Source organism: Lynx rufus, unplaced genomic scaffold, assembly GCF_022079265.1.
Source record: "Lynx rufus isolate CCGP_SWC_20201006 ecotype Redwood Valley unplaced genomic scaffold, mLynRuf1.p SCAF_12, whole genome shotgun sequence".
Taxonomy (NCBI): Eukaryota; Metazoa; Chordata; class Mammalia; order Carnivora; family Felidae; genus Lynx; species Lynx rufus.
Genome location: NW_025814826.1, coordinates 43,208,906 through 43,224,195, shown reverse-complemented (window position 1 = coordinate 43,224,195; position 15,290 = coordinate 43,208,906). Strand labels below are relative to the sequence as shown.

The 15,290-nt window shown below is 35.6% G+C and overlaps 1 protein-coding gene across 2 annotated transcripts in view; it reads left to right on the top strand.

Annotated features, from left to right (window-relative positions):
* Positions 1–15,290, top strand: part of CSMD3 (CUB and Sushi multiple domains 3) — a 1,257,946-nt gene that overhangs the window by 362,549 nt on the left and 880,107 nt on the right. The window lies entirely within an intron of this gene.

The window sequence follows — 15,290 nt, the reverse complement described above, 5'->3', positions numbered from 1 at the left end:
AGATAGAGACAGAGCATGAATGGGGGAGGGTCAGAGAGAGGGAGACACAGAATCTGAAGCAGGCCCCAGGCCGCAAGCTGTCAGCACAGAGCCCAGCGTGGGGCTCGAACTCATGGACTGTGAGATCACGACTTGAGGTGAAGTCGGATGCTTAACTGACTGAGCCACCCAGGAGCCCCTCTATACTCTTCATAAGAGGTATTACTGCATAAATTTGATGATCTATTTAAAGGCTTAGAACAATGCCTTCATGTGCAAAATGAATACTACCCATTTTTTTAAAATGTTTATTTATTTTTGAGAGAGAGAACGTGCACAATTGGAGGAGGGGCAGAAAATGATGGAGAGAGAGGAACCAAAGCAGGCTCTGTGCTGACAGCAGAGAGCCCAGTGTGGGGCTTGAACCCACAAACCTGGAGATCATGACCTAAGCTGAAGTCAGTGGCTCAACTGACTAAGCCACTCCTGTGCCCCACTACTATCCACTTTTAACCAAAACTATCTAGTTTATGTTTTATTAAATATCTACTTCTGAATTTCGTTGACTAGAGATAGATTGCAAAGCAAACTAATATTTAAAACATAGTAAATTCAGGAGCAGATTGAGAGACAGCCTATATTAAGCAATTAGGCTCTGCAGAACTCTTCCAATTATACTAAAAGTGCTCTCATAATTTGCCTTTTCACAGGGTTTCTCATGGACAAGGATTTGCTACTTTTTTTTCTTTCTATTCTATTCTTACTATTCTCTTGTAGCAGAAAATTAGAAACAAACAGTAGCAGTGAACCTGTCATTTAACAGAAATGGTAAGAGTGGAATGAGATATGTGAGCCTGTGAATGGGTTATCCACCCCCTGCTATGGCAATTTTGCCAGAGGGAGTAACAAGTCAATTTTGCCATCACCTTGCCAGAACCTTCTCTTCATCCACAAAAATGAAACTTCAGGATACTGATAAAGAAAACAGAAAACATGCTACTGAGAGACTGCTGGGAATATTTAGGCCAACAGACACGCCCTATCAAAATAATGATAATTTTACAAATAACACACCAACTTAGATAAGAAACTCACAGAAATTAATTTAGGTCACACAATTCATTAGTATCACATTTATTCCTGGGTCTCTGTGATCCTAGGGTACCCAGTTTTAAGCTCAACATAATACTGCCTATCAAATAATTTTCCCAGACATTTCATGGGCATACACACACACACACACTATATATATATATATATATATATATATATATATATATATATATATTAGACACCTAAATTATATATATTATATAAATTATAATATTATAAAATATTATATTTAAATTATATATATATTTATATATTATATATATATTTATATATATAAAATATATAATTTAGGTGTCTAACATAAGCCAGCTGTGTTTTATACTTGGGATAAGGCTGTGACTCATGAACTAGTTAGTAATGTGGTGAAGGTCACATGACATTAATACTCTAGAAATAAATGAGAAAACAATAAAAATACTGAATAGTGATAAACTAAATAAAGAAAATATAACAAGTGATGTGACAGAGACTGATAGGGGACTATTTTGGCTGATAAAGTCATTGCATTAGTCAAGGAAGACCTCATTGGTTTGAATGCAGTCATAAAGTCAGCCTCCAAAGATCTTGAGGAAGAAGCCACCAGCCTAGAGAATAGTTAAAGTCCTAAAGTTGGAAGGAGCTCTGTTAAATTAAAGAAAATGAAAAATGAGCAGTATGGCTTGATTTTACTGAGAGGTTTATGAATTAATATCATTTAAGGTCATGGTAAGGACACTAGTTTTATTTCAAATTCAAAGAAAGGCTATTGCAGTGTCCCAAACAGGAGTGTCAATAACATAATTAAATTTTAATTAAAAAAATACTTCTGGCTTTCCTGTAGAGAATACATTTTTAGATGTTTTTATATTTATTTATTTTTGAGAGAGAGGGAGAGAGAGTTGAGTGAGTGGGGGTGGGAGGCAGAGATCGAGGAAGTCACAGAATCTGAAGTAGCTCCAGGCTCTGAGCTGTCCTCACAGAGCCTGATGTGGGGCTCGAACTCATGGACCACGAGATCAGACATGAGCCGAAGTCGGACACTTAACTGAGCCACAGAGGAACCTTGAAAATACATTTTAATAGGGTAAGATAAGAAAGAGGAATTGAAGTTAGGATGGAGATTGAACATTGAGAAACGATGGAGCATAAATAAGTAAACCCACCAAAAACATAGAAATAGACAAATATTTGTATACAGATTTAAAGTTGATGACATACTTATTGGCCAAAAGAAAATGAAGACTAATATATAGCTACTGTTACTCATATCAAACCTGTTTCTTACATTAAAAGAACTCATTTCCCATCAGGGAAGATTTGTGGAATACACATATTCTAGTTTAATGACTGGTCATTATTCTTAGAAGAGTGTTAGACAAAGTTAAAGTGTCTCTTAATAAAATGATTTACATCTACCCCTGAATGATAAAATCAAGGGGTCAATAAGCTTGAATTGGAGGGGGAAATACTCTAATTTTACAAGAAATCATTCAAAGTCCACTTATAGTCAGTGATATCCTCCAAAAGCATTCTCTTCAATATCATTTAAGAGATTTTGGCCACCCATTGATTATCAAGCCTATTTCTAAGCACTGAAAGTACAATGATGAGAAAAATATACATTTTTTAATGAGCCATGTTTAAATGAGCCTATCATCATAAAATAAATTTACAGAGTCGCTCAAATTTACAATTTTCCATTTTCAAGTAAACTGGGCTCAAGATCTTAATTTTGGATTGGGTAAAACACTCTTTGAGATTTATAACAATGAACACAGGTCATAAATGACTTTTTAGTTTTCAGGCCTACGAGGTAGAACAGAGAGAAAGCATCTCAAAAATACATCAAATTTATTTATTTAATTGTTTATTGATTTGGGGGATGTAGAGAGAGAGGGAGAGAGAATCCCAAGTAGGCTCTGTGCTGCCAGAATCTGACATGGGGCTGGAACTCACGAACCATGAAATGATGATCTGAACCAAAACCAACAGACCCTTCACCAACTGAGCCACCCCAAAGCCCCTCAAAGATACATCAAATTTAAATCAGAAAATGAGAATTCTTTATTTCTGGAAATTGTCTGTAAAAATCCATTTGACAAAATGAGTTGCAGTGGGGTGAATTTACAGTAGGACCGTGTTGCAATAGTAAACAAATGTTCACAGTTGTTCAATATATATTTATTTGTCACCCATGCAATATCCATCAGAGGTGTGGTGACCCCTATTGATCTTGTAGTTATTGCCAGCTGTGGTTATTGTTATCTTGAGAGGTTTGTGAATTAAGATTATTTAAGGCCATGGTAAGGACATTGATGTTATTCCAAATTCATGGAAAACCGTTAAAAAGTTTCAAACAGGGGAGTATGTATGACATCTGATTTCTGTTTTTAAAAGGTATTCTAGGCTTCCCTGTAGAAAGTAATATAAAGGATAAGAAAAGAACATAGGTTTTAAGTTGTGGTCTATGTCATTCCTATGCTGGGAGGAGGTCAAAGGATATTTTTAAGGACCAGCCTTGGATGTGACTTAAGGCCCTTTTGCCCAATTCCCATTAGACAGCCTTTAGCTTGAAGGCACTATCCTAAAATCCTGGGTGCTGGTGATATGCAGTCTTGCTGAGGAAACAAGAGCAATAAACATCATAATATTGTTTCTGCTTAACAACATTTCTAATCAGAATTTGGATGCAAAGGTTTCTTGTATCTGAATAACTTTCTTCTGTTCTACTAGCCTCAACCACTGCTTTAAAGTCCTACAGTTTCTAAGAGCTCCGCCTCCAGATGAGAATCAGTAACCCCTCCTACTGAAATTTATGTAATCAATAACAATGAAATAAACAAAGATTTTAGAAAGAGTAATTGCTACCAAAACTAGTTAATATGTTTTATTAATATTAAAGATTTCCCTTCAATAGTTGAATGGATGTTGAAAAAGATTGAGCTCAATGACCTAGATTGCAGAATTGACAGTGTATCTGGAGGATAGTTGAAATAGAATAGATATTGTCATCTTGGGAGAAAGTATAGATTATAAAAAGAGCAGTAGCAGCCTGTTATGAAAATAACTGGCAGCAGAAGAGGAGGCAGTGGGATGATGGATAAGAAGTGGTTACAGGGATGCTTGGTTGGCTTGTGCAGTTAAGTGTCCAACTTTGGCTCAGGTCGTGATCTTGTGATTTGTGAGTTTGAGACCCTGATCAGGCTCTCTGCTGTCAACGTAGAGCCTGCATTGGGTCCTCTGTCTTCCTCTCTCCTCTTCTCTCTCTCTCAAAATTAAATATTTAAAAAAATAAGGAAAAAGAGAAATAGATGGGTACAAGTGTAATCAGAAAAGTATTTCAAAAAGAAGCCAAAACAAAGGAGAGTTTTCAAAAGGAATGAGCTAATAATCACGTTACATGCCACAGAGAGGCCCCTTAAATTTTTAGATTGCCAATATTGAACATGTATGTGTTCTTTAGGAGATCAATGGTGAAGGTAGGAAAAGGGTTTCAATAGAGTGTGCAGAAAAACAAGATTGCAGTCAATTAAAGGATGACTAGAAGGTAAGTAAGTAGAGGCATTAAAGGTAAATTTTCTGAGGAATTTGAAAAGGGAAGAGGGGAAATTGTCAGGAAAAGATGGTTAAAGAAAAATTTACTGTAAAAAAAGGGGAAAAAAAACAATTCACTCTGACTTGCACTTTGGGGGTAGGGGTGTTGGCTTCACTTATATTTGGGCGTGTGGGATGGTGTTGGAGACAGATTTATCAGCTTAAGTGATCCCAGCTGGAGTGACGACCTGGCATTAGGCAGAAGATGGGGTCAAGTACCCAAGTGAATGGATTCAATATTTTGCAGGAGAACTAGTACAGTATTCTTGATTCTAGTTAGGCATTAGAATCCCCTAGGGACCTGACAAGAAAAAAAATTGCCCTACACTGGCATCATTATTAACCGATTAATTAAGAATCTCGGCAGTTATTCCATTGTCAATCAGTTAAACAAGAATTTGGGGGTAAAGGATGAATAATAGGCATTTTAAAATGTTCCTCACATGTTTCTAACATTTAGTTTGTGTTTAAACAAAGTTGATAGAATTTGGGAAATTTGGAGGGAATTAATACCCTAAATATACTACTCACTTTTGAAAATGGAGTAGCATTAACAGTTGCCTTCTGAGAGTAAAAAACATTAACGTGTGTGGGGACTCAAGGAGTGCGATGAAGATGAAAAAGATGGTGTAAACAGGACAGGGATTTTATAAAAGAGAGGAACTGTGATGGTGTCTGCCTTTTCCCTGAAACAGTAGTTCTCAAACTACAAATTTCTGAGCTCTTCCCTACACCGACTGAATCAAATCCTCTGGGACCCAGCAATCAATGTTTCAAGCCCATGAGATGGGGCTCATTCATGCTAACCTTTGAGAACTGCTGACCAAGCCAATCATGAATGTCTGCATCACCATCTCAGGGAATTTAGGAAGAGGTGGGCCAGATTTGACCAGTCTCTTAGAGATTGAGGGGATACCCCATGATATATTTACCAACTTGGACAGAGATGTGTGCTTTTGAGTTATTTTCCCTTTTACGTCATAATGCTTTTAATTAAAATAAAGCATGTATACAGACAAGTCATAATTCACAAGGGTATAGCTTGGTGAATTTTCACATAACAATACAGCCTTGTTACTATCACCCGGGTCAAGAACAGGATATTACCAGAAAGTCAAAAATCTCTGGAACACTAACACTCCCTCCAGTCACTATCCTGTCCTTCCCTGAAAGTGAATATTCTTCTGATTCTAGCACACACATTGATTTTACCTATTTTCAACTTGAGAAAATTGAATCTTACTGTATGCACTCTTCAACCCGTGTTCTTCTTTGTGAGATTGATTATATTCTTGAATGTAGTAGTAGTTTATTTTTAGAGACATTGATACATTATAATACTAAACTACTCTCTCTTTATTCTGTTCCATTAGTTGACTGGCCTGTATTTACTTTTAATTCCTAATTGTTTTGATTAGTGTAGCTGTATGATAAGTCTTAATAAGCTTTACTTTCCTCTTCACGATTGTCTTAATTATGCCTAGCTTTTTTTGCAATTCTAGATAAATTAAAAAATCAGCTTGTCAATTTAAATACATGCATACATACACACCAAAATTTTCATTGGGATTTCAGTAAAACCATAGATTAATCTGAGGAGTACCAACATTTTTAGATTGCCAATCTGAAAGCATAGAATATGTACTAACATTGATTTGTATTTTTTCTCAAAAATACAAATAGAGCTTAACTTGGGCTTTTCTTGCTTTATTAGTTTTGTTTCTAAATATTTGAAATTTTGTCCTATCAGAAATAATATTTTTAAAATTCCAGCGTGTAATTGTTCAGTGCTGAAATATTTATGTTAATGCCTGTATATTAGTGATCTTGCTAAATTCACACATTATGTGATATATTTTGTCTGGTGATTGTCTTGAATATGCCACATTTATAATTCAGCAAATAATATTTACAAAATTTTTTTAAAAAGGGGGGCACCTGGGTGGCTCATTTGGTTAAGTGTACAGCTCTTGGTATTGGCTCAGATCTTGATCCTACAGTTTGTGAGTTCAAACCCTGCATCAGGGTTATCAGTACAGAGCCTGCTTAGGATTCTGTCTCTCCCTCTCTCTCTGCCCATCCTCTGCTCATACACTCTCTTTCTGAAAATAAATATTGAACAAATACATATATGTATATATATACACACATATATATGTACATATATACATACATACACACACATGTGTATATATATATATATATATAATTCAGCAAATAATAAAGTTACATTTTATTGAATTTAAATATGCAGAAAAATCTAAAACATAACTCACTTCTACCTTGTGGGTGCTGAATAGCAATAAGCACTTTCCAGTTAAGGTCTCCTTTCAATTATGAAGCTTTTGCCATGCAACATACATCTTGTTCTCATGCATTCATTCATTCTCAAGTTAGTTAACATACAGTATAGTCTTGGCTTCAGGGGTAGAATCCAGTGATTCATCACTTACATACAACACCCAGTGCTCATCCCAACAAGTACCCTCCTTAATGGCCATCACCCATTTTTCCCATCCCCATCAATGCTGTTTGTTCTCTGTGTTTGAGTCTTTTATGGTTTGCCTCCTTCTCTATTTTTATTTTATTTTTTTCCCTTCCCCATGATCTTCTATTACCCTAGAAGATTGCTGTGACCCAGCAATTGCACAACTAGGAATTTATCCAAAGGATACAGGAATGTTGATTTGAAGAAGCATGTGCACCCCAATGTTTATAGCAGCACTATCAACAATAGCCAAATTATGGAAAGAGCCCAAATGTCCACCAACTGATGAGTGGAAAAAGATGATGTGGTATGTGTGCATACACACACACGCACACACACACACACACACACACACAGTGGAATACTACAATACTACTCAGTGACGAAAAAAATCAAATCTTGCCATTTGCAATAATGTGGATGGAACTGGAGGGTATACTAAGTGAAGCAGAGAAAGACAGACATCACATAATTTCACTTGTATGTGAAATTTGAGAAACATATATCTCGTTCTTAAATTTTATTTGGCAATTTCTCTCATTTTTCTACTTAATTTTGACTTTTGCTCCAATAACCATACTATTCCACTACTTTGAAATAATGATATATTCCTTATATTCTCTTTTTATTCTACTCAGATCAAATCTAATTTTATGATCAGTTCAAATAATTATATTTTACTCATTTACCTATTTCATACTTAATCAGTACATGCAAATAAACATCTACTCTATGTAGATATATTTTTTTTAATAATAGAGGTATGATGTGAACTAAAATAAGTACCATCCCTATCTTTGTAGAGTTTACAGATTAGAGGGAGACAGAGATTTCAAATATCTATGTGGGGGAAAAGTCTCTTATCAACATGTGGCCTCTAAGGTCACTTGGGGCACAATATCCAGATAGCATAAGGAGAAAAAAAAACAATGCATATGATCTTGTGGGAGGTTTTTATAGGCAAAGCTTGCAGTGGTAGCTGATGTCTATTCACCAGAACACAGTTACATCGCCGAGCCTAGCTAAAGGAGCACAGGAAAATTTGCCCTGGTTGAGCAGCTGCCTCCGCTCCAGTTACAACAGCACATGTGAAAGTGGAACAAAAGTTTTGGTGCTTAGGTAGTTGTCTCTGCCACACCAGAATGCCAAAAAACCTTTGCCTCTTTTATCAGTGGTTTTTAGTTTTCACCACGTTTGGAATTTATTTTTTGGCCATTATATCTTCAAATAGTTTTCTGTGCTTCCTCTCTGCTCCACTACCTTTTGGAAAGTCAGTATCGTTCATACCTGCTATAAGGCCCATTGAACAATTATTTTCATTTATAATCATATTTTGTCTCTTAAGGTTTTATATGGTTATACTATGTATCTTCCCTTCCTTCCTCACTACATTCACTGTGTTCACTTTTTTTCTGTAAAGGGCTATATCATGAATATTTTAGCCTTTGCCTGGTACATATGGTCTCTATCATATATTTATCTTTGATTCTAGTTTGTTTTTCACCTGTTTTTATAATTCCTTAAAATTATGAAAATCATGCTGGGCTCTTAGGCAATACAAAAACAGGGTGCAGGCCAGGTATAGCCTGAGATGTAGTTTGCCAACCCTTGCTTTAAATAGAAGAAAATAGTGATAATTCCATCATCTTGATCATTTTTGTTCAGTTTCTATTGAATAATAGTTCTTTCAGTAAGGAGTCATATTTTGCTGCTTCTTGAGGTGGCTACTTATTTTTTACTAGATGTTGAACATTGTAACTTTTAAGTTATTGAGTGTCTGGATTTAGTTAGCATCGTTTAAAGAATGTTGAGTTTTCTCCTGATATAAAATGAAGTTACATTTGGTGCAGTTAGTGTCTTTTGAAGTTTATTTTTAAATTTTCTTAGGGCAGTTTTAGAGCAAACTTTAGGGATAGTTTAGCATCTCTAATGAAGTTCGTTCCTTCTGAAATTTCTACTGAATACTCTGGTTATTTAAAAAGGACTCTCCACCCTACCTGGAGGAATTTGCAAACTACTCAAGCCTGTGTGTTCTCTTGGAGCCATTCAGCACAAAGATCTTTGGTCTCTCTTTGCCAGTCCCTATGGAATTTCACCCTTTACGTGTAGATTTGCTTGTATTTAGCAAATACTCAAGTCATTACTTTGCAGGTTTTGTGAGTTCTTTTCTGCAGAGCTCTCTCTCTGGAATCCTGTCTTGCTACTATGGGAACATCATGCTTCCTGAACATCATGTTCTACTTATAGTCCTGGTCTCTGGTCCTGAAAGTGTTTCTAGATAGAAAGCCAGGCAGTTATAGGACTCTTACCATAACTCCTCTCTTTTCTGGAAATCACAATTCTGTATGGCCCTGGTGCAATGTTAAAAAGTTTTATTTTTCTCAGTTTTTATTTTATGTTTTTTTTAAGAAAAGCATGTAAATTTGCTCCCTGTTATGCCATAGCTCCCTCTTTTTTTAAAAAAAAATAATATTTATTTATTTTTGAGAGAGAGAGAGAGAGGGAGAGAGAGAATGAATGAGAGAACATGGGGAAGGGGCAGACAGAGAGGGAGACAACAGAATCTAAAGCAGGCTCCAGGCTCTGAGCTGTCAGCACAGAACCCAATGCGGGGCTTGAACTCATGGACTGGGAGATCATGACCTGAGCTAAAGTCAGACGCTTAACTGACTGAGCCACTCAGGCACCCTGTCTTGGGTTCTGTCTTGATTTAAAGATTTCTTTCCTCCAAGTCTTTAAATAATTAAATAATCATTGAATGAATGCTTTTTTTATTTCTTGGAAATTTTAAGCCGAATATTTAAAAAATCCACATATTAATTACTTAGTGCGTTCGTTACCTTACCCTCTTATTTCTAAACATGTCTCTTAAGAAGATAAATTAAGAAGGTAAATTAAGGCAAGATACTTTCTCCAAAGCATATTTGAGTATTTAGGGTACTTAGGAATAAACCCTCAATGTTGAATGCCATTATGCTTAGCTTTCTTTCCCTTTCTGTGAGGTGTTCATCTGGATGAATGATGAAGGCTTTTCTTCAAGTTGTTATACATCTCTGATGAATTTAATTTTATCTATTTTGGTATGAAAGCAGCTGAAGGAACTGGACTGAGAAATGAAAATGATAACAACCCTTTAATTTTCTCTATAATCATCAAAAATCTACTTCTCTTTTCCTTAAAACATGGAACAGCATTATGTGTTGTGCCTTGAAAAACATAAAACCACCGTTCTAGAAGATGTACAATTTAACTACTCTGTTGCTCAGTTTTCTTCTCTATGAGAAAAGTGTTTCTCCTTAAGTACAAAGATCCATAAGGCTGAACCATGAAATGCAAACAGGGAGAGGTATAGAAATGAAATGGTTGCTCTGCGTATGTAATACAATGGATAATTTATTAATGTTATTGAAATAGTTTGTCAATTAGGAGGTACAACAGTGATGTCTGTCTTCAAAGGAACAAGAATCCCCACATAGATGTCAGTTTTCTTGACTACTAATGGAAGATTGAGATTTAGCAAGGGAGAGTTGCAAAAGCTTTCCCATGATATAGTCTGGTATTGGATTGAATGCTTAGCATCTGGAATTCACCAAGTGTACACATTTTCTACAATTTACAGTTAATTTCTCTTTTTTGATAAACAAGTCTATTTCCTATCACCCCTGTACCCCATCCCTAAGCTATTTCAGAAGAAGCCAATAGCAGGGCAGAGCACAGTATGAGATCAATATCTGAAAAGATGTGCTACAGAAAACTGTTTTAAGTGTTTTTTGTTTTTGTTTTTTAGTTTTTTATCCTGTCTTTTCTTTTTTTTTAACTGTCATATTTTGGAGCCGTTCCAATTTACAAGATTTAAATGAAATGTATGGTCTCATACTCAGCCCCCAAACAAGCTCTGGTATTTTCAGTATCTCAATGCGTGTCATAGAAATTAAAAGCAAATAATTTAATTCTTAGAAAAATATTGAACTTTTTTCTTAATATTTATACTTCAATACAATGAATTTTGATTTTATTTGGGACTTTTCTCCCTGCTCTACAGGTAAGAGATTAAAGGGATTGTTTACTAAGTTTACATAAATTCAGTTATTTTAAAATTCAGAAGTGGAAGTTATTTGATGATAGCTTCATAAGATTATAAACAAGGAAAATTAATTTTAATAGAATTTGATTTTAAATGCCATAATTTTTATCAATAGATTTGAGTACATTAAGAACTTAAGAGAGAGTTGATAGCATTTTCCCCAGACAATTGGAATAAGTCCTAAATCAAAAAGATTATTTTTTAAAGTGCTTTTTCTTAAAAGACCAAAATGTGCTCAGTGATTATATTGGCTGAATTGGTTGTTTTCTTCCTGTTGTACAATAGATTGATTCTGGGAGCTTCTTAACATACAACTCTCCATCATACAGCTTATGTATACATGTGCGTAGTTTTTAAAGTAGCGTACTTTAAATCTTATAACCTATACAACTTTCTTAGAACAAGAGCAGAGTAACCACCAACCTTATTATTATCCTCTATATTCTTTAAATAATAAACAACTACATTTTGAAGCCAACATAACTTCTAGTTAACTACAAGAGAAGTCTAAGATATTTAATCACATTGCTTTACTATTTAGGTGAAAAAATATTGTTGTTAAAAACAGGCCTAAGAGGAGTATTCCAATTTATTTTATCATGATGCTATTTATTCTTACATACCTCCAAAGATCTAACTAATCTTTTGAAGATACTGATATAAAAATATGCTAAGACACTGAAAAAGAAGAGATTGTTTATCTTTTTGAAAGCAGTAAAGCATGGAAAAAAATTGCCCGAACTCGTGATTCAGCCCCCTAATGTGATCCTCTATTTTCCCCTCTGTCATCTCCAAAGAGCTGTCAGAATATTTTCAACACCCAAATCCAATCATGTCATCTCTGCTGAAAACCCATCAGTAACTTTCCATTTCTCTGAAGAAACTCCATAAGCTTGTCAGAAAGGTTCAACCACGTCTAGCCCCTATTTGCCCTTCCAACCCTATTTAGTACCACCGAGCCCCTCACTGTCTTGGCAACAGCACACGGATTTCCTTTCTGTTTGGAGAATGCCCATTTCCTCCAGTGGAAGTGTCAGTGCACCCGCTGAGAACACTTTTCATTCTGCTTCTCATCTAGTTAATGACTGCTGTTCACCCTTTGGGTTTCTAATCTAGCATCACTTCCTCAGAGAATCTGTTCCTGAATGCCCTAACTAGTTCAAAGCCCAAATATATGACATCAGTACTAAATGCTCCTTCTTCCCTGGCCTGGCAGAAATGTAGTTTTAAGTGTTTGTTTTCGTTTGTTTAGAACCTCACACCCTAATTGTCAGAATGCTCCATGGGGGCAGAGGTTACCTTAACTTTTGATCATCGCTGTAGCCTGAGAGACTAACACCGTTCCACTTTGTACCTTATAGATCTCAATGGATATTTCTTGAACATATGACCAAATGAATTGACTTTAAAACCCGCAGAAAGTTTGTAAAAATAACCAGTATGATCCCATGTGTGTCTGGAGTCTGTTAAGAAATGGTTCTCTTGAACAAACTTTGTGAATCCTGCCCTTTCTGTGAATTGTCGGACAGAAGACGTTGCAGACAACACAAATCAAACAGGCGAATGTGGTGGCCGAGACAGAATGATGCTGAAGGAACTCAAGGACCAACTCACTTTGACCAGTGACCAGGCAATATTACTTAGCAGAGAAAGCATAGCACTGCATTTAAGGGTTTCATAACTTATTCTAATGCTGCCTTTCAATTGTTCTAACTCCGTTATAAAATAAAAATTTTGGTTTAAGTAATGCATTCTGCTATAACAGTTTATGATTATAGAAAATGTATTGGCTTTTATAAGTATTGTATTAAATCTAGGCCAAATCACAATATAAGGGTTATAATGTTCAGATAGGGCTAACTATTGTATATCTAACGTGTACTAAAAGCAACCTACCTATTTCACAATTTTGTCGCATACTGATGCTCTGTTAGTCTCTGTAGTAATAAAGAGATCAAACAGAAGTACTGAACAAAGAACTTGATACAAGAATTGGTAAGAGCATTGGTTTCAATGCTGGAAGATCTGAGTTCCCACCTTGTTTTCAAGTGCAAGGCACTCATACTTTCGAGTTGAAGTTATTTTGCTGTAAAATAAAAATTTCCCAAGGAAGAGCTATTTTACAAGTTGTGCTCCATCTCATGTATCAGGAGTTTGGGTTGATTTCTCTCTTCTGTGAGGCTACATTGAGGAACTTCAAGGAAACCATGCAGAGAAATTGATTTGTATGCCCTGTAGCTTTGGGGACACAGTGTATTATTATTAAACCATGGTTGAAATACTTAAATGTCGATTATAAAGCCATAAGGCTGCAGTTGGGGAGAGACTGCATTTCCACAGAGGATGAATAAATGAGGTATGTTTTCATTTGACCAAATGAAGTATTTTTGTGCTGGAGTTCTGGTCTCGAATTGTCTTAAATCCTGCCCAAGAGCCCCACCTGGAAGGATAAGCATTCATAGTTGGAAAGAGATGGAAGTCTATTATTCTATACCCATGGTATAAGTGAGAAATGTAGGCAGCCAGACAGACACATTCCCCCACAACAAGGGAACTGATTGGGACACCTCTGAGGATCCCATGAAAAGACTCATGAGCATCTTTCTTTAATCATCTGCCAAAGCCCTTGCAAAGGGCACCAAATCAGTGTCAGGCAAATAGAAAGATTCATGTCCCCTAATCCCTTCTACTCCAAACTCGAGGAGGAATCACAGAATGCTCAGTGTGTAGGGGTGGATGAACAAAAATGCTAAGAGGGAAAAATAGGAAAGAAGAGACCACACCTCTGCCCCATCTACCATAAGCCCAAGCTAGGGAGAGCCAAGAGTCTTAATCCAGTGAAGTCAGTTATTTTTCATGTAGGTAGGACTAGGCATATTAATCAATGAACTGAGATTCTTGAATGAAAAAAGATCTTTTTTCTTTCATCTGAATGTCAACTACAATGTCCTATGTTTGTCTAATATTGTATCTAGAGACGGGGAAATAAGTGTCTCACAGAGCTATGGTTTGAATAGGTTGTGTACTAGTTATACTACAAATATACGATAGTGTAACATTTTATTTCCAAAGTACTACTCAATCCTGGTATTGGTCCTGGGAAGACAAAGATTAGAAGTAATTTGAGGTCGGGGCTAGGGGAGTGCAGGATATGTTTACCAGAGGTTAAAGTAAAGGTATTGAGGGAAAATGCTGTGTGTTCGGGGAAGAAAATTGTAGTAATGTGTTTCATAGTCTAGACAGGACGACAAGTTCATTCCAATTACCCAACATATTTAAGAGAAAGGTCATGCAATAAAAATAAATATAAGTTTTACAGTAGTGGGTGATAAAAATTAAATATCTTTTAAGAGCAATGTACTTATGCTTTGAATTACGGGGTTAAATGGATAGTGTCAGAAAGAACCTAATGTTATTTGATGCATACAGTGTAATACTAATGTTGTCCCTCGTACCAAAGCATTTTGCTATTCCTAGACCATTGAGAGGTTAAATAGGATGATGTCCATCTCTATTTATTAAAGTTATGGAGTACTACATCATAGATCTGGTCATGATAGAGCCAGACTTTTTCTCCCAACATTTGATTTGAATTGATGGAATTTTCTGAGTGACTCAAGAAAGCAACAAAAATCTTGAGACAATTTATTGAACAAGAAACTAATAACCTGTTAATTTGAATGTCCTAAACACTATTGTAAAACAAGGAAGTTTATCTTATATATCTCACACTAAACACAGATGGTCATGTAGCCCCTCTGTTAGAATACACCATTGGCCAAAAGTAGACTTGGGGAGAACCTATGACCTCTGAGAAATGGGGACTTTAGGTCCCAACACAAAGTTAGTAGAAAATTTATTTATAGTATTGTATACACATATATAAATACGTAGCAAAATAGGTTTACATTATTTAGTGGAGTTACAGGGAATATGTTATCAAAGATTTTAGTTACTATATTATTTCTCTCTAAAGTTTCCTGGATATATGATGTATTATTTAAAAAGTGTTCATTTAATTATTTATTTTAAAAGAGCAAGTGAGAGCAAATG